The sequence below is a fragment of the Triturus cristatus genome, chromosome 6 (genome assembly GCF_964204655.1).
Source record: "Triturus cristatus chromosome 6, aTriCri1.1, whole genome shotgun sequence".
Taxonomy (NCBI): domain Eukaryota; kingdom Metazoa; phylum Chordata; class Amphibia; order Caudata; family Salamandridae; genus Triturus; species Triturus cristatus.
In genome coordinates, this window is record NC_140589.1 from 479,059,590 (window position 1) to 479,084,568 (window position 24,979).

A 24,979-nucleotide genomic window follows, 5' to 3' on the forward strand; every position below is an offset into this window, starting at 1 on the left:
ATTTGGTAATGTAGTGCCACAGCCTATATGGGCCAAGATTCGGCAAGAGAACCACCCAGTCGCCTTAGGAGGTGATTGGCCAGCTATCGTAGCGGCAGATGCACAACAGGTTGGCGGAGCTAAACCTGAACCCCTGATTGCTGACTTACCTGGCAGAATAATTAATCTGATGAAAACGCTGATGCCAGCGTTGCGAGTAAATTGGGATAAACTATCAGCATGTAAGCAAAATAAGGACGAAAGCGTCTCTGACTTCTTCACTAGATTTGAAGAGACTTTCGTAGATCACAGTGGGCAAGATATGAGTACCGAGGGAGGTCAGAGGTTGTTTGTTGATAAGTTTGTGTTTAATTTATTACCTGAGCTTAGTAATAAGTTAAAAGATTCAGAAAGTGCATGGGCAGTGTCGACGACAGCACAGATACTAGCAACTGCTCAGTATTACGAGAATAGAGAGAAAGAAGAGAAGGAAAAATCAGAAAAGAAAACGAAAGATTTAAAAACCAAAGTTCTGTTGCAACAAGCATATCCGCCTCGTTCGAATCAGTCAGATTCACAGCAGCGACCTCAGTTTCAACCGCAGCCACAATTTCAGCAAGGGACGGCCCAAAGATTTAATTATAACTTTCCCCGACAACAATTAGCATGGAATCAGTGTGCCTATTGTAAAAAGGAGGGTCATTATAAGAACGAGTGTCCAGTACTACACCCTCAAACTAGTGGTATCTCAGCTCAGAGAGGAAATGTTGGATTTACGCAAGCCCCTAGAGGTAGAGGGCGTGGTACGATGACACCACAGACTGATCGCCAATCGAATTATTTTGACCAGCGAAATATACAACCTACGCAACTAGGTAGATCTCCACAGTACCATGTTGAAGATTATTACGATCATAATGAAGAGATCCATAGAAGCGAGCAAGAGGACAGCCGAAGACAGAGAGAGGGAGTAGTATCAGTTCCAGTTGATCAGAGTGGACCTTATGTCGCAGTAGCTACCTCAGGCGTGGTCGAACCGTTTCTGTTGGATACTGGTGCGGCAAAAAGTTCAATCATGAGTGCAAAACTCCCTGGCGCACCTTTGTACGGCTTAACGAACATTTCAGTAGGTTTCTCAGGCGCCCCTGTTCACAATCCTGTGTCTAGTCCTTTATCTATCTCTGTTGGGCCATGCAAGCTAGAAGCACCCCTTATCCTAACTACTGGTTATAATGAGAATCTGCTTGGTTTAGACCTGTTGAAACGCCTACATGCGACACTGTACTGTTCTCCTTCGGGAGTACAGCTCACATTAGGCAAAAGAGTCATCTCTCCGATGTACATGTCGATGGATAAGCTCCCACCGGAGCTGCGTTCTTTCCCTGATACTCTTTGGGCAACTGGCCCTAACGATGTAGGTCTATTGGAAATTCCGCCTTACGTGGTAAGTCTAAAAGCGAATGTTAAATTTCCACGAATCCCACAGTATCGGATTTCAAATGAAGGAGAACGAGCACTTTTACTGATTGTAAAGGACTTGATACAGAAAGATGTGATTGAGGAAACTAGAGGAAACGTTTGTAATAGTCCTGTTCTGCCGATTTTGAAACGCACTGATCCTTCCAAACCTCCAATCTACAGATTTGTGATCGACCTCAGAGAGGTTAACAAAATTGTGATTCCACAATTTCCAGTGGTACCAGATATCACTGCATTATTAACGTTGATTCCTGCATCGGCATCATGGTTCACGGTAATTGACTTGAAAAATGCATTTTTCAGCATCCCGATAGCCGAAGAAAGTAGAGACATTTTTGGTTTCTCCCTAGGAGGACGCAGTTTCAGATTCAAACGCGCTCCACAAGGTTATTGTGAAAGCCCTTCAATTTACAGCCAAGCACTAAAAAGTCAACTAGATACTCTTGTACTTCCTCATGGTGTCGCTCTGATCCAATATGTAGACGATCTTCTACTAGCCGCTGATGACAAGGAAACTTGCAAAGCAGCTACAATTTCTTTATTACGTCATTTGTCAGACTTACATCACAAGGTGTCACCTTCTAAACTGCAATATTGTTGCCAAGAAGTGACCTACTTAGGTCATCTTTTGTCAAAGGAGGGAAGAAGGTTGACCCCAGAGAGAATCAAAGCAATTTCGCAGATGACTGTACCAAGCACACAGAGAGAAGTGCGCGCGTTTTTGGGTATTACGTCATACTGCAGACAATGGATCCCAAATTTTTCTTTCATGGCGAAACCTTTGGTAGCCCTGACTGGAAAAGGTGTTCCAAGCCCTTTGCCATGGTCTGATGAATGTCAACAGAGTTTCTCTGACTTACGTGATGCGCTGTGTTCAGCTCCTGTGTTGGGTACTCCTGACTACAGTAAGCCATTTACTCTATATGTCCATGAAAGAGAAGGTTGTGCATTGAGTGTTTTAACGCAACAATTTGGCGACAAACAGCGGCCTTGTGCATATTTTTCATCCACATTAGATCCGGTAGCAAGAGCATTGCCAAGTTGTTTGAGAGCCACAGCAGCAGCCGCAGTGTCTATTCGACAGTCTGCCGGATTAGTCATGAACAACATGTTAGTAGTCATGGTTCCACATGCTGTGGATACACTCATGAATAGAACGAAAACTCAGCACCTCACCAGTGCTAGATTATCAGGCTACGAGCTGACACTTTTGGCAAGTCACATTCAGATCAAGCGATGCAACATATTGAATCCAGCAACGCTGTTGCCGATTGCCCAGGAGTCGAGTGATTCAGAACCCCATGATTGTTGTTTCAGAACTGAGGAAGAGACAAAAGGTAGAATCGATTTAAAAGATACTCCGTTATCAGACCCAGACGGCACGTTATATGTCGATGGGTCCTGTTTCAAACTCCAGAATGGTGATGTAACGGCCGCGTATGCAGTTACGACTTTGAGTACAATTGTTGAGACTGCAAGAGTGAATCAGAATTCTGCCCAAGCAACAGAATTAATTGCATTGACAAGAGCGTGTGTTTTAGCTGAGGGAAAAAGAGTGAATGTGTTTACTGACAGCCAGTACGCCTTCGGCGTTGCACATAGTTTTGGACGTCTGTGGAAAGAAAGAGGTTTTCTCACGTCCCATGGAGCTAAGATCCAACATGGACAGTTAGTCAGCGATCTATTAGAATCCCTGAGCCTACCGAATGAAGTTGCGATTATGAAGTGCAGTGCACATCGAAAGATCACGGATGATGTTGGCCGAGGGAATGCGTTTGCTGATGAGGTCGCTAAAGAAACGGCCAAGAACATGATGAGCAGAATGTACGTTGCAACGTCTGCAAGATGGATTGCTGAATCAGGAATGTGTGAGAATATGATTGACAGTGTGAAAGCAATCCAAAATGAGGCAACTGAAGATGAGAAGAATGAATGGAAGGAGAAAACGGGTAAAATGGATTCGAGTGGATGTTGGGTTGATCTGTCTGAGCAGCAACGTTGGATGTTACCCAATGCGTATGTACTTGCAGTAGTCACGATGGCGCATGGAGCGGCGCACATTAGTTCGAAAGGGATCTGTAAAATGTTAGCTCCAGTATGGAAGAATGATGGAATTACGAAGTGTGCGGAAAGAGTGGTGAAAAACTGCATGGTGTGCCTGATGCATAATCCTGGCAAGGGAACCCCAACCCCAACTGGTCATTTTGCTCCCCCTTCCTGTCCCTTTGAAGTGATTCAGTTGGATTATATCCACATGGACAGGTGTAACAATCTTAAGTATGTCCTAGTGGTAGTATGTGCCTTTTCAAGGTGGATTGAGGCATACCCATTAAAGGATAACACTGCCATGTCCACTGCCAAAATCCTCCTCAAAGAATATTTCCCTAGGTATGGTATGCCACGGATTGTTTGGTCAGACAACGGAAGTGAGTTTGTAGGGAAAGTTATGAAGAGTGTGTGTGCAGGTCTAGGAATTGTACAGAAATTCCACAGTGCGAATCATCCACAGTCAGCAGGTTTGGTGGAAGGGTACAATGGCACCCTGAAGCTGAAGCTTGCGAAAATTCAAGCTTCCACTGGTCTCTCTTGGCCAGATGCCCTGCCTTTAGCTCTACTGTCCACCAGAGCGACGGTACACTCTCGAGTAGGGCTTAGCCCATATGAGATTGTGTTCGGCCGCCCTGCTAATGTTTGGGGAGTCCCTAGGCCAAAGGAATTTAGGCAAATTGAATACCCAATGTTGATTGATTACCTTTATGATCTGACTGCTAAGCTGAGTCTTATTCATCAACAGGTATTCGAATCCTTGCCTAAACTGCCGGAGAGTCCAGGCCACACGTTGAAACCTTGGGACCAGGTCGTGGTGCGAAACTTCGAACGCACCCGAAACCTTCAGCCGAGATTCGTAGGCCCATTCCAGGTCCTCCTTGTAACCAGAACTGCAGTACGCCTGGCCGGCAGGAAGAATTGGGTGCACGCCAGCCATACAAAGCGTGTCCCTCTTCCACTTCCCTATGACAACTGGGTTAGACGAGGAATTGGTGTATCCGAGACAGAACCTGTTCCTAGACACATCCCATTCAGTGATGCAGAGTATCTAACGGACCGTCCACAAACTGAAACACAGAACTTTGACACTTCAGCAGAAACCGTTCCGTTGAACCCTGAACCAAGTATTGCACAAAGTGAACATTTGTCATCTGTGGAGTCGAACATTTCTGCACCTGTGGACCAGCTATTTCCAGACCAAACCAGACCTGGAAAGTACAGATACAATCTTCGTTCTCATGTGATGAACTGATGACATTGCATTACTACATTTTTGTTTGAAAAACTGTAAAACTGTTTTGATTGCATTACATCCCGTACTGTCAGGAAGTTTGCTCTTTTTAAATTTTTTGCCATCCTTTTACCTTGCCGTCTGGGTTACCGTAGGGTCGTAATGTGTGCCTTGTTTTAATTTACAGGGAATCAGACATTAGGTCGGTTTCTTCTGTTTATCTTGGGAACTCCCAGGATAGATAGAGGTAAGTTTTTAACAGGTACAAACCATCCGTTGCGAACGGTTATAGAAGATGGAGCTTCCTGAATTACGACGGGTTAAAGTCATAAATGTGCATAAGACCAAACTGTATGATATACTACATAGCAAATGTTTCCTAATGCAATGTGCTCTGACACTTCTGATTGTTTTTACAACTCTAGTAGGCGGAATTATTTTTGGTATTCAATTGATCTTTGCACCTGTTATGTCTACAGTATCTCCCCATATTTCTGCTTCCCCAACTATTGGTACTATTCATTCTTTCCACCCTTTTCCTGCTCACGAACAAGCTTGACGCTCTGAGTTTATAAACAACACTTTCATTCAGCTCTTGCACCAACATCAACTAGTGGTTAACACAACAAACTGCTGGGTATGTGGCGTGATACCACATACCATGGACAAGGGCATCCCTTATTTGGTTCTGCCTTTCAGTTATAATGGATCATTCTGGGCATTTCAGACCATGTTCGCCTATGCTCTAGAGACCTACCCTCCACGACCTCCACGTTCCACCCGGTATAACTCTGCTAATAGAGCCTTGGTAAAAGGAATCACTGACATGGTGAGAGATGTCAATAATACTCCGTACATTCCCAAGGATGAGTTGCGAGTTTACATGGGGTGGAACATTACAGAATATGGCATTACTCTGGGCGAGAACAAACGGAAGAGCTCAACTCCGATCTGGGTCGTACCCCACCAAGGTCAGGTCTGTTTGCAAGGGAATGGGAGGAATCAGAAAGCTCGACTTGGGAAGAGTGACTGTATTGAAACATACGTGTTCCCGTCACAATCTTCCCCAGCATTCTTAGCCGCTAAGGGTACCTATTTTGTTTGTCAAGACAGAGCATATACATGGCTGCCCGCTGACTTCTCAGGCTCATGTTATATCGCTCGACTGTTACCTCCGACATACACTGCTGCACCGGACTATCACAAAACAAGAGTTGTGAGAGGTGTATTCAGTAAAGAAGATACTGCTGGCCAAGAAGCAGGAGACTTTTTCAAAGGTTACCTTCCGTTCTGGGGGCCTATGGTCAACAGTAGAAACCTGCGTCAACTAACACGAGTAGTTGAATCCACCATTACCGAAACTGCAGGTGCCCTTAGTAACCTAACGGCTGAGCTTCAAGCGGATCGCCTCATGACGTTACAGAACCGTATGGTTCTTGATGTGTTACTTGCAGATCGAGGTGGGGTATGCAAAATGATCCAATCAAGTTGCTGCGTTTTTATCCCAGATAATGCGCCAACAGTATACAAGGCCATCTCTAAGTTACACAAAATCTCCGACTCCATTCATGTAGAGGAAGGTGACTGGTCACTTATGGGATGGTTCTAGAATCTGTTATCTGCATGGGGGTGGAAGGTTCTAATGGTCATTGGTGTTGCGTTGGTATTTTTATTCTCATGCTGTCTCATTATTCAGTGTGGCCCTGCCTTATGTAGCGTTTGTGTTTCCTCATGCATAAGAAAACCACCGGTTTCCAGAGATATGCCACGGGATAGAGTAATGCTACAACAACATATCAGTGACCTGATGAACATAGAACTGGACTCTGACATAGAGTGAGTTATTGCCTATGTAAGGGCAAAAGGACGGTCTGAGGTTCTGTAGCGATCCGAACCCGTGAATTCGGTATCGTAGTACTGACACGATTTTGGTACCAATGAACCGCAAATGATCCATTATAGGCATGACAGTGTTTTCGCCGCGCAACTAGCATGAATTCACTGAAGAGTAGGGCATTCTGTTGTAAAGCCATGGCATCCATTTTAGTTACGGCATCCATCTTGTTTCTTGCCCTCACATAGTCAATGAACGGACGATGACCCCGGCAGAGTCACCTTGTTAAGGACACGTAAGCTCGAGCCCGAGAAAGGCTGACGCTGCATGACTAGGCAGAATCAAGCTGCCTCCCTTGCCTGAGGCCAGTCCTGCCATACTGGTTCTTGTGTCCGTTGTCCTGACTGAAAGGCCGAAGACGATTGCCCTGCCCGTTTATGATCCATAAACACCTCCTATCCTACATTTCAATCTTTTGCACCTGGCTCTGCTCCTTTCCTTCTGGGCTTTTACAATGGGGAGGTTACGATTTTTATGATGGGGAGGATCGGGCGAAGAATGGAGAACTGTCGAGGGAACCTGATCGAATACCGAAAACCTACAACTAATCATTGTTTGATATTTATTTATTGTCTGTTTGGGATACCGGGCTGGGCATGAGAAATATTTGTGTAATGTTGAAATATTTGTGTAATGTTGCCCCGAGACATTTTTCTTGTATTTAAGGCGCTACCCACTTGATACGAATTGAACAGTCTCGTAGATTCTGCCTCTGTGTGGTTCCTATGATTTCTGTGTCCCTGCAGTAAATAAACCTTGGTCTTTGACGCCGCCATCGAGAAGCCCGTGTCTCTGTTTATTTGTGCACCGAGACAGGTGGAACTCAGGGGTCTTCGGGTGTTGTTTCCCTGACACCTCTGGACTCTTAAAAGTCCAGAACCTCATCCCTGGGTCTGAGTTGCTTTACAGACCTGGCCGGTGTAAGGCTCTGGAGTAACCAGCCTTTCTACTACCATGGTCTGGCTGATCCCGTTGTCCCTCGTAGCAGTAACAGGGATCCCATTCACCTTCACCTGATAAAATTTACAACTTGCACCCTCAAGGTCACAAGCTCAACCACTGAGTCGATCTCCCAGCTATGAGAGATCATGGCATGGTCTATGATCTGCCCCTGGGGACTACTTAGCCCTAAGGTCACATTGGCTACCCCTGTAGAGTTCCCATCAGTCGGTGGTTTCTTTGGACAGACAGAGCACCCCCACTTGTGTCCTAACTCAAAACAATCAATGCACCAGTATTGGAAATGGGGAGCCTGGGCCACTGTCCCCCAGAACTTCCTCCTCTTTTTTCAGAAGGGGCATTGGAACCCTTTGCTCCTCCTTATTCTGGGGCTTGTATGTCTTTGTTGACCTCTCCTTCACTGTACAGGGGGGGACCTGAACCACCCTTCTTGAGGTCACTGCCAGGTACCTTCTTGTGGATCATGGTCCTTAGCCAGAGGTACGCCTCCTTAGCACGCTCTATGGGGCCAGTGAGCTTGCTATCAATCAGGTGATGGCACAGCTCTGCAGACCAAAGACTGAACATTTGCTCTACTGCCATCAAATTTTACAGCCCTTTGTAATCTTTCACTGTCCTTTACCCAACCAGCCAGTGGCTTGCAAAAAGAATCAACACAATCCACCCAGGAGTTATTGGGCAGCGTATTTCTGTCCCTGAACTTCTGCCTGTACTATTGTGGAGTAGGGCAATACTTCTTGACATGGGTGTCCCTCATGTGGGTATACATCATCCTGCGCCCCTTCTCTTGGGCCAGTAGGGCATTCCTACCTTCACTAGATATGTGCCACGAGAGACTACCCCCCAATCCTCCTCAGGGACCCTATGCATCTCCAGAGAAAACTCATAGGCTCCAAACCTTTTGAAAATGTTATCACCCACAACAAAGTTAAGCACCAGATCCTTTGGAATGTAGACCCTCTTGTCTCCAGAGGGCACTGCGGGTATACTGCCACCACTGTGACTGGAGTCTACCTTCCTGGCCTTGATATCCATCTCTCTGAGGCTCTTTTGAAGAGCCAGTTTCTATAGGGCCATCTTGAGTTCGGCCATCCCTAGTGTTAGACTTGGCATCTTTTGGCGTGTTTTCCCTGAGTTTTGCTTTCTGACCTGCTGGTTTTGACTGGTGTAATGATTCTGCGCACTTTTCTCACTGCTGTCCAGTGGTAAAGTGCAAGTGCTCCTGTTATAAAATGTGATATAGATGGGTGGGTCCTTGATTGGTCTATTTGATTTATGTGTCAGTCCCTAGTGAAGTGTACTGCGAGTGCCAGAGCCTTTAAATCAAATGCTGTGGGTGGGCTGCAGCACTGGATTGTGCCACCCACGCAAACAGTCCGTGAAGTGGAACTTTGGCCTGCCATTGCAGAGCCTATGCGCAGCCTGGGGCTTCCATGGCGACTTGGCAAGTGTACACACTTGCCAGCCCCTAAACCTTCCCTTTTCTACATGTGAGTCGCCCCTCAGGTAGGCCCAAGGTACCCCTATGGGCAGGGTGCATTGTAGGTGAAAGGTAGGACATGCCCTGGTATTTGTGGCATGTCCTGATAGTTAATTACAGCCTACTTCGTTTTTCACTATTACAAGGCTACCTGTTCCCCATAGGCCAGAATGGGCAGTTTGATTATAACATCCTATAATCCTAACTGACCCAGGAAACACAGTAGAAATTCGAGTTTAGTATGCCTAAACTCAGAATGATAAAATAAATCTTTTAGTGAAGATGGTTTAACAGTCTGTGTTTGAAAATACCACATTTAGAAAGTAGGTATTTTCTGACCTAACAATCCAGCCTGCCTTTACTAGCTTGAGTATTGTCTGTCTGGTTTGTGTGTGACAGGGGCTGTGGGAGACTCCAGGAGGCAGGGTGAGTCAGCACAGGGCTGAATAGACCTATCTGCACATAGATGGATAGGAGGAGCAGCACCTGGGTCTGAATAGGGCTGAGCATGCCTTCCAAAATGCTGGTTCCACCTCCTGTGGTGCGTCTGATGACCCTGGCCTACACAGACAAAGGAAGAAGGCCCACACTGGCAGAATGCACCCAGAACTGGTTTGAAATAGGTACAGGCCCTCTGCCTTCAGAGGACAAAGGATTTGCTAGTACAACCATTGGGGCCCAAACCCCAAGGCTTTAGAACTGTAACTAACACTTTGCTGTGTGCTTTGCTGTGTTGGCCTGCAGTGGCTGCTTCTGTCTTGGGCAGTGAAAGGACTGGAATAAACTTTCTGCAAACTACTTTTGTGAGTTTATCCAAGGGCTTGAGGTAGAGCTTGCCCCCTGTTCAAGAAGTCTCAGGCACAGCAAAGACTTAAAGCTCGATGCTGTCTACAACGCTGCTGTTGACTCCGTGTCCTGAAGGTACCGCCGCAACGCGACCCTGGTCTCACTGACGACAGCTGCTGATGCTGCCACCAAGCCGCTGCTCGCACCGTGACCTGTGGGCACCGCACTGCGCACCGCCTCGCTTCACGACGACGCCTTGGTATCCCCGGTCACACCGCTCCACGCCGGAATCGACGGTGCTGCTTGCACCATGCTTCGAGGGCACCACTCGTAAAGTTACACGACACACCGCCCTCATCCCGCACCGCAGCCTTGGCCTACCGACGCCAGTGCCATCGACTCCAGTTCATCAGCCGACGACAGTGCTCCAGCAATGACAACGCCACTGCTTGCACCGTGAACTGCCAGCACCTTGACGAGCACCGCCTTCATCTCACACCGCGACCCTGGTCTCAACGACGCCGCCATCTGAGGCTGCCACCGGGCTGCTGCTCGCACCGTGACCTGGGGGCACCGCATGCCGCACCGCTGCACTTCACACAGCAGCACCCGATGCATGCCGACGCCAGTGCTCCCTACTTCAACAAAGAGGAGTTCGATCTGCAACGCGTGTGACTTCGAGGGCCCTAACGTCTCCTGCACCGACCTCTGGAACCGACACCTACTAATGCCATGAGTTCGGAAGTTCAGCGAGAGGTCATCAACGCCCTGCATTTCTGAAAGGTACTGTTTGCAGGTCTTCCCGACACCACAGCTGGCCCGCGACCCCGCGGTCAGCCAGAACTGTTTGGATTTGTTTGCTCACAGCACCGTGATAGCCCCGGACGGAGCTATCAACATCAAGGAACTGTTTTACAAGTTTACTTTGATAACTGAAGATTTTTTTAAGTACTGTGTTGTGGATTTTTATCATTTTGGTCTTGTCGTAAGTATATAAAAATAAGGGATATTTTTCTAAAAAGGTGTGGTGTCCTTTTGTAGTGCTTACACTTTTTTACTGTTGGTTATGTGCAAATGCTTTACACACTGCCTCTAAGATAAGCCTGACTACTCGTGCAAAGCTACCAAGGGGGTGAGCAGGGGTTATTTTCGGAGTTTAACTCCCTTATCCTGACTAGGAAGAAGGGTCCCTATTGGACAAAGGTGCAAGCCCTTACCAACTAGAGACCCCCATTTCTAACATAGGATGTCAGCGGTGAGGATAGGACGTGTGTTTGCATTTGACTTACAGTGATTGGTGTGCACTACTACCATATCGCAGACCATTACGTACCACATACTGGTTCTTTTTCAGTGTGGCCTATTTTTTTATCTTGCCAGTTTGAACTTACTACTTCAACATGCCTGAATCTAGAGCATCATCAATTGCATCAATGAAAATGCCTTTGAGGAGGATTGGTTGGAATCCTACAATGTAAAGGAACTGAAAGCGATTTGCAAGAACCTGAAAGTCCAGATGAGAGGCCTCACCAGGAAGGATGAGCTACAAAGTTGCTGAGGGCCTGGGTAGCAGCCAGACATTATAGACAAAGGGGGGGCAAGAGGGCTTTTATTCAAGGAGGTCCAGCATACATGCCCAGTAAGTCATATGGAAAAGAAAAAGTATGCAGTTCCTCAGAAAAGAGAAGTGAAGGGAAAGGAGAGACCGTAAGAAAGAGGAATTCCTCTATTCGGAACTAGGGTCCTCACACACCCAGCAAGCTAGGTGTCATGCTTCATCATATGGACCTGCTCCTCGTCGGGCCGGCGCTGCAATGCCCGACGGGCACCCTGAAAGGGGCTCTTTGGCGGAGATCTTCAGTTCCTGGCCGTATGATGCAGTGTGTGTGAGAGGGACCTAGCAGTGTAGATGTGAGTGCAGGGAAGTGAATTAAAACAAGTTAGAGGGTCCAAAAATAATTTTATTGGGAGTGGCTCTCTACCTGAATAAAAATGTGAAAACAGAATGGCAGCTAGCTGATGTTATGATTCAGCTTGGCTAAGCTCATCTGTGCTGGTCGACATGTTTCTTGCCCAATGGTCCTAGTGATCCGTGGCAATTCCTCAGGACCTAAACAAGCTGTCAAGAATCTACACACGGCAGTAAGTGCAATAGTTACCTACTACCTGTTAAATGGGAACGGTCTCGCCATATGCCTAGGGAAACCTAAAAGGAAAGGAAACTGTAAGTCAGGTATCCCAAGAAAAGGCAATGAACGAAGTGAGTGATTACTGTACAGGTATACAACACAAAGTGGTGCTAAACCCCATAATGACTAGACGGTCCAATCTGAAGTCCTTAAACACCATGTGTCAATGTTTCTATACAGTGAGTGGTGATACTCCTACAACTAGTGATTCTAAAACCAATTAAAAATAACTAAAACAGAAGGCTGGAAAGGTCATGGTATCCTAATGGAAACTTGGATAAGGTGACTATAGGTATTACAAAGTTACACTAATGGGAAACTCACCCAAGATGGTATAGTACCATGCTCCTATCCGTGGCCGTGGCGCCACCTGGACACCAAGATTCTGGTGTTCTAGTAAGAAACAAGGTAATAAGGGATAACACCAGCACAGCCGACAAGTAATGTCAGCAGAAATAAACTCAGAAGCCCACGTGTGTCCATGTCACATGAGCTGCTGTGCTGTGATTCTCAGAGCACCGGAGGTAATCAGATGATCTAATAGCACCACAGAGCGAACTACAAAAGAAAGAAGGAGATGCAGAAATTGCACATGCCAAGCCAATAAAGGTATCAGCCAACTGGAGCCGCGTGACCATGGACACCAGGTACACAATCACACTCGCTCGCTCGCCCCTAATGGTGAGATACGGGCAAGTACGAGGCTGCCGTGTATGGTAGATAGGATCCACAGACCTGCCTGCTCTCCCTGAGTAGCGAGCGAGATGCGCGATTCTGCATACAGTAAAAGTCCCGTGTGGCTCACTAGTCATATGCGGTAATATTTCCCAAATTAAAGCAGGCACTGGCAAAGTCGCGTCTACTTCAGATCTGTCAGTGCGACTGCGGGGATATGACCAGTGGCAGACATCCCAACAGAAGTAGAGATCACAACGACACAACTCACCTGATCAGTTGATCACCTCGGGCCGCGCAGTAACGCTGCTATACTCACTTAAAGGTTGTTGCCAGTAGGGGGTATCAACCTACCCTCGCGCCGCTCGACCCGGGAATACTGACGGCCGGTTAGGTGCCGGGACAGATATACCGGCGGAATCGTTCAGCAGGGGGCGTGTCTAAAACCCAGAAGTGTGTAATAAGTGGGCAGAGCCTCTCAATAGAGTGTCAAAAACCGCGGCCATCTTGGAATGGCCTCTGGACATAGTCGAATCTTAGTAAACCCATTAGAATATGGGTATGGGGATTACATGCATAGTGGCAAGAACCTAGTATTGGAAAGTCCAATAAGGCGGCCATAGATCAGCGGGCGGCGTGTCTAATATCAAATATGTGTAACATATGGGTAGAACCACATATTAAGGTGTCCAAAACCGCGGCCATCTTGGAGCGGTCTCAGGGCACAATCAAGTCTAAGTTAACCCTATGGATATGTGTATGGCGAACACATGCAGAGAGGGGAGAACCTAGCAATGGGGTAGTTAAATATAGCGGCCAAAATGAACCGGTATTAGGGCATATATAATCAAGAGACCCTAGGGATATGGAGTCAGTGGTTACTAAGTCACAGAGTGGATAGAGTATACCACTAATCACATGGAACACTGATTTATCTCTCAGTTAGCGCTGCCCACGGGATCTGATCATTCAAGCCTTCCCGGTCTGTCCTGAGACGATGCACCCAACGCTGTTCAATCTTGAATAACGCTCTCTGTGTAATCCTAGGGTGTGTCTCGAGGATTAACCATCTTAGGGAGTCTGGTGTGTGGTTGTTCTCTTTACAGTGGGTGTATAGTTTCGTAGTGATTCTTTGACATCTCACATTGCTCTTGTGCTCTGTAATGCGAGTTCTTACTGGTCGCATGGTCATGCCTACATATCTCTGTTCACAGGGGCAGGTGATCAAGTAAATGCATTGCGTGGTGTTGCAATTAGTATGACGCTGTAGCCTCCATGTAAATGAGTCTGAGAAAACCACCTCTTTAGTCACCGCAGTTTGATGACACACTGAACAGGAACCACACGGGTAGTGTCCTCTCACTGGAGGGAGACCCCAGAGGGTGTTTTGTACGTGGTGGTTAGTCTGTCTGGGTCTCGTGTTGATAAGAATATCTTTGAGATTTTGTGTGCGTTTGAAGGCAAACCGCGGCGGCGGGATAGTGAGGTCACCCGCTGTGAGAATCCCCCAATGCTTCTTAATTATACCCTTGATGGTAGTGGAGTTGGGGGTAAATGAAGTGACACAGGTCAAGGTTTCTGTCTTTTCCTTGATGTTAGGTTGTAGTAAAACTTCTCGCGGATTGTTACGAGCCCTCTTCAGTGAGTTTTTTACTTTATGTTCGGGATAACCTCTCTGCCTCAGATTAGAGCTCAGTTGGTCAGCTTCAATTAGGTAATCATTGGTGGTAGAGCAATTCCTCCTCAAACGGAGAAATTGTCCAAAGGGTAAATTATCCCTAAGGGCCTTAGGGTGGTGGCTACTGTATAAGAGCAAACTATTCCTATCAGTAGGTTTTTTGTAAAGTGTGGTGCTAAGGCCTGTGTCCCCTAATGTGACCATGAGATCCAAGAAAGGTACATTAGAGTCAGAGATAGTATGTGTAAATTTCAGGAATGGATTCTGGGCATTGATCCAATTGCAAAATGCTAGGCATGTCTGGAGATCTCCTTTCCAGAAGATCAAAATATCGTCAATAAAGCGCCTCCACAGAGTTAGATTACTGATGTAAGGATTACTGGGGTGCCTGACGATCTCATCCTCAAAACTGGCCATGTAAATACAGGCCACACTAGGGGCAAAGGTACTACCCATCGATGTACCCTGTGATTGGTGGAATAACTGTGTATTGTACTCGAAGTAGTTCTCAGTTAAAGCCAATGTGGCGCACTCCATCACAAAAGAAATGGGAGTGGGTGATATCCACTCTTCTTTCATCAGGGCATTCTCGATGGCCACCAAGGTGGCACGTTGGGGGATATTTGTGTATAAAGCTTCCACATCCAACGTTACCAGGAGGTCGATATTGCTGGTGTCATGTGTCTCCTCTATGATTTGTAAAATGTCCGTAGTGTCACGGACGTAAGAAGGAGTTTTTTTGACCAGAGGTTGTAAGAAATGATCAACAAATCTCGAGAGGGGTTCCAGGAGGGAACCTATACCTGATACAATCGGTCGTCCCGGGACAGGTGTAGTGCCCTTATGTATCTTGGGCAGAGTGTAAAAGTATGGGGTCTTAGGTTCCCTGGTGTTAAGGAATTCAGCTTCCTTTTTGCTGATCCAACCATTACTCTCCGCTTCAAAAGTGATGGTCGCGATCCTGGTGGTGAGCCTCGGTGTGGGGTCAGTGGAGATCGGCGTGTAGTACTTAGTGTTGTCAAGTTGGCGTCTACACTCTCTGTCATAGTCAATGGTATTCTGTATCACCGTCGCTCCTCCCTTGTCTGCCTGTTTGATGATAATACTATTATCATTGGCTAAGGTTTTAGCAGCTGACAACTCCGCACTGGACATGTTGTGGTAAAATCCCCTAGCAGGAATTGCACCCAAGTCACGAAGCACAGCTTTCTCAAATGTGAGTACTTCAGGTGGCACCATGTTGTTAGTAGGGGTAAATCTAGAAGGGTTACGTAAGCCCGTATCCATAGACTCGATGGCTGGTTGGTCTTGGAAGAAAGCCTTGAGACGTATCTTTCTGAGGAATACATGTATCTCACAACTATCCTGAAACTGTCAGTTCTCGGTGTGGGGACAAACCCGAGTCCTTTCTCGAGAACTGCCTCCTCCAAAGGACTCAGGGGTCTGTCTGACAGGTTCACCACTAATTCTTTTTCCCTCTGTTCCTGCCCCTGGGTGCTGACTGGAATTGTTCCTGATCCTGCCACTGAACTCCTTTGGTTGGCCCTCTTTTTCGACCTCTTCCTCTGCCCCAACCTCTGTCTAAAAAAGGAGGGTTTCCAGGGGGATAGAATTGGGGCTGGCCATGTGGAAACATAGGGTACTGCCAGAAAGGAGGTTGTGGTGGACCCGTGAAGACCGGGGCATTATTATAAACAGGGTAAGGTGATTGAAAGCTCCTTTTCTGTTGGTTCCCTCCCCAACTGTTGGAACTCGAGTCACTACCCGTTGACCCTCTTCTCGAATTGTCTGAATTCTCATCAGACGAGTAGCTATTCTTGGTTGCCTGGAAGTCTGCTCTTAAGTAGGGAGCCCCAGGTTGTCCTCCATGATTGGTAGGTCAACACAATGCAACCGTTGGGTGAACGGTGCTTTGGAGATGGAAATGGTCCACTTAGCGCAATTACACCGTGTGGTATCCTAAATGCTGTCCCACGGGGGTCACCCGTGCACAAGACTATATGGGGCTCAGCTTCAATGATGAAGCAGTAGCTGACATTTTGAGGAAGACTCCCTCCCTTCTGGGGAGTGGGGGTTCTGTGGCCTCAGGGTCACAAACAGAAGACTGGACTTCTCTTACAGCTTTAAAAAGGGAGTGGATTAAGATCACACTACATGGGGCCCTCATGACGGAGTATCTAAGGGCAAATATAGCACCCAGTGGACTCATCATTAATGTCTTCCCTAGACTTTTCCTGGAAGACCCGACTTTTAAGAAGGAATGGAGTTTAGTCTTGTGGAAATGCACCAGAGATCTCTTGGTTCTCATTATTAACACGGCCCAGAGATTAGCAGACGCCCTGTTAGTGAGGATCCAGGCAGCAGAAAGTGCACTAAAATCCACAACCCAGAATACCGCGTTTAAGGCAAAACTGGCGGAAATAAACAATGAGATTGCTGAAAACAAAGAGTATTTACTCAAACTTAAGATCAACAAACTTCAGAAGGACATTCAGAAGTTTGATAAAGAGAAGATTTATCCCTACTTAAGAGCAGACTTCCAGGCAACCAAGAATAGCTACTCGTCTGATGAGAATTCAGACAATTCGAGAAGAGGGTCAACGGGTAGTGACTCGAGTTCCAACAGTTGGGGAGGGAACCAACAGAAAAGGAGCTTTCAATCACCTTACCCTGTTTATAATAATGCCCCGGTCTTCACGGGTCCACCACAACCTCCTTTCTGGCAGTACCCTATGTTTCCACATGGCCAGCCCCAATTCTATCCCCCTGGAAACCCTCCTTTTTTAGACAGAGGTTGGGGCAGAGGAAGAGGTCGAAAAAGAGGGCCAACCAAAGGAGTTCAGTGGCAGGATCAGGAACAATTCCAGTCAGCACCCAGGGGCAGGAACAGAGGGAAAAAGAATTAGTGGTGAACCTGTCAGACAGACCCCTGAGTCCTTTGGAGGAGGCGGTTCTCGAAAAAGGACTCGGGTTTGTCCCCACACCGAGAACTGACAATTTCAGGGATAGTTGTGAGATACATGTATTCCTCAGAAAGATACGTCTCAAGGCTTTCTTCCAAGACCAACCAGCCATCGAGTCTATGGATACGGGCTTACGTAACCCTTCTAGATTTACCCCTACTAACAACATGGTGCCACCTGAAGTACTCACATTTGAGAAAGCTGTGCTTCGTGACTTGGGTGCAATTCCTGCTAGGGGATTTTACCACAACATGTCCAGTGCGGAGTTGTCAGCTGCTAAAACCTTAGCCAATGATAATAGTATTATCATCAAACAGCCAGACAAGGGAGGAGCGACGGTGATACAGAATACCATTGACTATGACAGAGAGTGTAGACGCCAACTTGACAACACTAAGTACTACACGCCGATCTCCACTGACCCCACACCGAGGCTCACCACCAGGATCGCGACCATCACTTTTGAAGCGGAGAGTAATGGTTGGATCAGCAAAAAGGAAGCTGAATTCCTTAACACCAGGGAACCTAAGACCCCATACTTTTACACTCTGCCCAAGATACATAAGGGCACTACACCTGTCCCGGGACGACCGATTGTATCAGGTATAGGTTCCCTCCTGGAACCCCTCTCGAGATTTGTTGATCATTTCTTACAACCTCTGGTCAAAAAAACTCCTTCTTACGTCCGTGACACTACGGACATTTTACAAATCATAGAGGAGACACATGACACCAGCAATATCGACCTCCTGGTAACGTTGGATGTGGAAGCTTTATACACAAATATCCCCCAACGTGCCACCTTGGTGGCCATCGAGAATGCCCTGATGAAAGAAGAGTGGATATCACCCACTCCCATTTCTTTTGTGATGGAGTGCGCCACATTGGCTTTAACTGAGAACTACTTCGAGTACAATACACAGTTATTCCACCAATCACAGGGTACATCGATGGGTAGTACCTTTGCCCCTAGTGTGGCCTGTATTTACATGGCCAGTTTTGAGGATGAGATCGTCAGGCACCCCAGTAATCCTTACATCAGTAATCTAACTCTGTGGAGGCGCTTTATTGACGATATTTTGATCTTCTGGAAAGGAGATCTCCAGACATGCCTAGCATTTTGCAATTGGATCAATGCCCAGAATCCATTCCTGAAATTTACACATACTATCTCTGACTCTAATGTACCTTTCTTTGATCTCATGGTCACATTAGGGGACACAGGCCTTAGCACCACACTTTACAAAAAACCTACTGATAGGAATAGTTTGCTCTTATACAGTAGCCACCACCCTAAGGCCCTTAGGGATAATTTACCCTTTGGACAATTTCTCCGTTTGAGGAGGAATTGCTCTACCACCAATGATTACCTAATTGAAGCTGACCAACTGAGCTCTAATCTGAGGCAGAGAGGTTATCCCGAACATAAAGTAAAAAACTCACTGAAGAGGGCTCGTAACAATCCGCGAGAAGTTTTACTACAACCTAACATCAAGGAAAAGACAGAAACCTTGACCTGTGTCACTTCATTTACCCCCAACTCCACTACCATCAAGGGTATAATTAAGAAGCATTGGGGGATTCTCACAGCGGGTGACCTCACTATCCCGCCGCCGCGGTTTGCCTTCAAACGCACACAAAATCTCAAAGATATTCTTATCAACACGAGACCCAGACAGACTAACCACCAGGTACAAAACACCCTCTGGGGTCTCCCTCCAGTGAGAGGACACTACCCGTGTGGTTCCTGTTCAGTGTGTCATCAAACTGCGGTGACTAAAGAGGTGGTTTTCTCAGACTCATTTACATGGAGGCTACAGCGTCATACTAATTGCAACACCACGCAATGCATTTACTTGATCACCTGCCCCTGTGAACAGAGATATGTAGGCATGACCATGCGACCAGTAAGAACTCGCATTACAGAGCACAAGAGCAATGTGAGATGTCAAAGAATCACTACGAAACTATACACCCACTGTAAAGAGAACAACCACACACCAGACTCCCTAAGATGGTTAATCCTCGAGACACACCCTAGGATTACACAGAGAGCGTTATTCAAGATTGAACAGCGTTGGGTGCATCGTCTCAGGACAGACCGGGAAGGCTTGAATGATCAGATCCCGTGGGCAGCGCTAACTGAGAGATAAATCAGTGTTCCATGTGATTAGTGGTATACTCTATCCACTCTGTGACTTAGTAACCACTGACTCCATATCCCTAGGGTCTCTTGATTATATATGCCCTAATACCGGTTCATTTTGGCCGCTATATTTAACTACCCCATTGCTAGGTTCTCCCCTCTCTGCATGTGTTCGCCATACACATATCCATAGGGTTAACTTAGACTTGATTGTGCCCTGAGACCGCTCCAAGATGGCCGCGGTTTTGGACACCTTAATATGTGGTTCTACCCATATGTTACACATATTTGATATTAGACACGCCGCCCGCTGATCTATGGCCGCCTTATTGGACTTTCCAATACTAGGTTCTTGCCACTATGCATGTAATCCCCATACCCATATTCTAATGGGTTTACTAAGATTCGACTATGTCCAGAGGCCATTCCAAGATGGCCGCGGTTTTTGACACTCTATTGAGAGGCTCTGCCCACTTATTACACACTTCTGGGTTTTAGACACGCCCCCTGCTGAACGATTCCGCCGGTATATCTGTCCCGGCACCTAACCGGCCGTCAGTATTCCCGGGTCGAGCGGCGCGAGGGTAGGTTGATACCCCCTACTGGCAACAACCTTTAAGTGAGTATAGCAGCGTTACTGCGCGGCCCGAGGTGATCAACTGATCAGGTGAGTTGTGTCGTTGTGATCTCTACTTCTGTTGGGATGTCTGCCACTGGTCATATCCCCGCAGTCGCACTGACAGATCTGAAGTAGACGCGACTTTGCCAGTGCCTGCTTTAATTTGGGAAATATTACCGCATATGACTAGTGAGCCACACGGGACTTTTACTGTATGCAGAATCGCGCATCTCGCTCGCTACTCAGGGAGAGCAGGCAGGTCTGTGGATCCTATCTACCATACACGGCAGCCTCGTACTTGCCCGTATCTCACCATTAGGGGCGAGCGAGCGAGTGTGATTGTGTACCTGGTGTCCATGGTCACGCGGCTCCAGTTGGCTGATACCTTTATTGGCTTGGCATGTGCAATTTCTGCATCTCCTTCTTTCTTTTGTAGTTCGCTCTGTGGTGCTATTAGATCATCTGATTACCTCCGGTGCTCTGAGAATCACAGCACAGCAGCTCATGTGACATGGACACACGTGGGCTTCTGAGTTTATTTCTGCTGACATTACTTGTCGGCTGTGCTGGTGTTATCCCTTATTACCTTGTTTCTTACTAGAACACCAGAATCTTGGTGTCCAGGTGGCGCCACGGCCACGGATAGGAGCATGGTACTATACCATCTTGGGTGAGTTTCCCATTAGTGTAACTTTGTAATACCTATAGTCACCTTATCCAAGTTTCCATTAGGATACCATGACCTTTCCAGCCTTCTGTTTTAGTTATTTTTAATTGGTTTTAGAATCACTAGTTGTAGGAGTATCACCACTCACTGTATAGAAACATTGACACATGGTGTTTAAGGACTTCAGATTGGACCGTCTAGTCATTATGGGGTTTAGCACCACTTTGTGTTGTATACCTGTACAGTAATCACTCACTTCGTTCATTGCCTTTTCTTGGGATACCTGACTTACAGTTTCCTTTCCTTTTAGGTTTCCCTAGGCATATGGCGAGACCGTTCCCATGTAACAGGTAGTAGGTAACTATTGCACTTACTGCCGTGTGTAGATTCTTGACAGCTTGTTTAGGTCCTGAGGAATTGCCACGGATCACTAGGACCATTGGGCAAGAAACATGTCGACCAGCACAGATGAGCTTAGCCAAGCTGAATCATAACATCAGCTAGCTGCCATTCTGTTTTCACATTTTTATTCAGGTAGAGAGCCACTCCCAATAAAATTATTTTTGGACCCTCTAACTTGTTTTAATTCACTTCCCTGCACTCACATCTACACTGCTAGGTCCCTCTCACACACACTGCATCATACGGCCAGGAACTGAAGATCTCCGCCAAAGAGCCCCTTTCAGGGTGCCCGTCGGGCATTGCAGCGCCGGCCCGACGAGGAGCAGGTCCATATGATGAAGCATGACACCTAGCTTGCTGGGTGTGTGAGGACCCTAGTTCCGAATAGAGGAATTCCTCTTTCTTACGGTCTCTCCTTTCCCTTCACTTCTCTTTTCTGAGGAACTGCATACTTTTTCTTTTCCATATAGCAGCCAGACATGCCAGTGGGCAATCTGGTGATCTCAGTGGAGAAGCGGAGGAGCCTATTTCTAGGGTGGATGTGCTTTTGGGAAGGGGGAACCCTCCAGACCAGGCAGCAGTAGCTTGTCCCCAGGGTCCGCTGCAATATGGGAGGCTTCTAATAAGCACTTTAAACTTCTCTGTGTAGGTCTGACTCCTCCCACACATTGGATTTGCCTTTGCGTGTGTCTTTCAATAATGAAAGCACGCAAATGGCCAAAGGCGGGTGCATGTCCCACCTCCTTTCCAATGTTCACTCCCACGGCGTTTTGCTCTCGGGAGCAAGCAGCTGCGCGCAGGGTGGCAGCTGCATTTCTGGTGGGTCAGGTTACACGCAACGTGTCATGCTTTTGCATGTTATTGACTGTTTTCTATGTGCGCATCGAATGCTGACGGCGAGACCACAAAACGAACGGATGTTTGTTTAGAGGAGCCTCACCAACACTGTCTGCTTTTGATTTCTCCACAGTCTTCTGCTTTTTGTCTATTCCCTCGGCTCTTCGAACATGCAATCTATTTATTTAATTTGGCAACATTCTGGTTTTTTTTGGCAGCGCAGCATGCCACCCTTCATCTTTAAGCATGGTGGGAGTGTGCCTTTCTTTTGTTCTGCGTGATTTGGCCACCTCTATTTATTTACTTTGCCAACGTTTATGCAGCTGTGAGTGGTGGCTGCTGTTCAACAGCCCTTCACGTTTCTGCTGTTCAAAGAAAAGTCACAAACACTCCAGGAGCAGTGATCGAAAAGTGTGGTAGCCACAGAAGGAATAGGCATTGCAGAAACCAGCATGGCTGCTCCCGCGACGAAGACATTGCAGGTATCGCTTACACCCGTGAACAGATGGGGCCACCATTTTATGTTTATTTTCAAATAGCAGTTTTGCAAAAATATTAAACTCAACCAACACACACACAAACGTTTCCTGCACAACATAGAAGAGTGGTTCAATGGAGAGAAGTTCTTGATCAACCTTTTCCACGTATAAGGTTTGTTGTTTTCCATCCAGGGCTCCCCCTCTACACGTAAATACTCCCTCACGCAGAGAGCAGAAAAGGTCCATAGGCGCCTTATCTATTTCGTTTCATGAAGACGGAAGCACCGACAATGTAAAGAGTGGCGTTCTTGCCATGGGCCATTAACTAAGCTGTTTGTTCTATTATTAATAGTTAAAATGTACACAGGTGCTATGGATTGCCCTCGGCAGCTGGTGTGCCATAAAAAAACACATGACACAAAACATGCCAGTACTAAGAAAAGATTTTTGGGTGGCAGTGTTTTCCTAGAGGCATGGGTGAAGTAACATGAGTGCACTTTTGTAAACTCACTGGTAATAAGAAAAGGCAGTTTCCGGCAACCCCTTCCTCCTTATAGAAGAGAATGCCCTCTTTCAAGGGCACACATTAAACCCATTTCTGCAGTTTTATAGTTTTCATCTTTGACTGTACAAAGTAACTCGAATTCTTGGCTTTTCAGTGGAGGCGTGCAAACCTGTTTGTAAAGCGGCTCTTTCTTTTGTTTTGTTAAGTTGAGTCTGTGTGATAAATTCCTTTGCAAGCTCTCACAAAGACACATGGCTTTTGGCGGCCAATAGCGACCACCGCTTCTGCTCATGTCATGCCTGGCTTTTCACACTGCCTTCAATCTCTCCAGCCTTACATATGCTTCATTCACTCTTAATGCTACCCTTTTTCTTGTGTAGAGTATTTGGAAGTAGTTTCACAAGTTTATTTCAATATCAGCGTGAATAAATAGGTCTGCTATTACACTTGTACAACCTTTATTCAGCCGTGTCTTGTGGGAGGTGGTATTGTGGAAAGTTTTGAGCTAATGTTCTGGTGCAGTGTGTTTACAGTGGTGTGTTCACCACCAAGGATGGGGTTGTTGGTGTTGCATGGGCACTCTCTAAGCGAATTGTTGCGCAACTGCGGGTTTATGTATTCTGTTGGTATTTGGGCAAGAGCTTTAAGCTTGTATGGAGCGTCTGGAGAGATGTTGAAGGTGCTACTGGGAGCTCCATGCCTCCGAGTAGCCACCGGTGATCCGTGACTCCACCCCCCTCAGCAATGGCGGCAATGGCGGCAGATGGCTGTTGAGCTAGGAGCGGCGTTTTGCTTCGGGTGCGCGACGCGTGAAGTGCGCAAAGTTCGGCTCCCGTTGGAGATAGTGACTGTGAGGCAACAGTAATGGTGAATCCACGGTGAAGAAATTTCCGATGACGGGGTTGGTTCGGAAGTGCAGCACATCTTGAGGCCAGCCGGCTTTTCCCCCCTGGGGCCCGCTCTTGTGTAAACAGCAGCTGCTGGGAGGCCGCCCGAGACAGCTACATACCACAATTCCAAACGAAGAGACTCTGTCAAGCCAAAAGGGGGAAAAAATGGAAACGAGGAGGTGAGGAGGTGAGGAGGAGGGTAGGAGGAGTTGGACAGTAACTCTGGTTGTTTAGGAAGGCTTGAAGTCATGGAGAAATGTGTCCAAGCCTAATTTCAATGAAACAAGAAAACTGAAGCTATGTGAAAAGGAGTTAAGGGAGATTAAGGGAGAGCTGTATAAGGATAGAATTCACAAGTATATAATATTGAAAGTGAAGGAGGGGGGGAAAAATGGGTAAACCCCAGAAGGAAGGAAATCCTGTCAATAAATCTAATAAAGCAGATGTTGTGGCTCACCTTAAAGCAAAAACACGCAAGGCCTTAGCCAAAAAAACTGCACTCCGGGCTGCAAAGGACAAAGAAAAACAAAATAATTCCACTTCCCCGGGCCTCAACAGCACCCTTGAGAGCTCAGAGGATGAGCCCTCCCCCACCATCATCTCTCCACAAGGCGACCAGCAGCTTGAAATAGTGGTATTGGTGGCTGACCAGTCAAAAAAACAGTCAAACGACATATCAGAGCAGTTCGAAGCCGCTGCTGTACCAACTAGTCTACCGCTGGATGACCCAAATAAAAAGGTTAAAGAAATCAAAGAGTTTCCACTGTTTGTAAAGAGAGCCATCTCACAGCCGCTACAACCTTCATACCCCCAACCCTCCTCACCAACCTCAAACTCAGGCTTAGTTACAAAATCACCCAATGCCTTATTGCTGGAGACAGGATCAGAGGCTCTTGAGGATCAGGTAGCAATACAACAAAATCCTGAAATAGATTCCTTAGGAGTCCAGCAGCAGCATTTGGAGTTAATTCAAACACAAACTCTGGTAACACGCCATACGTCATCAACCTCCTTGAATGCAGTAGTGAAGAAGATCTCTAGGTTAGATCCTTCTCAAGACTCAGTAGGGTC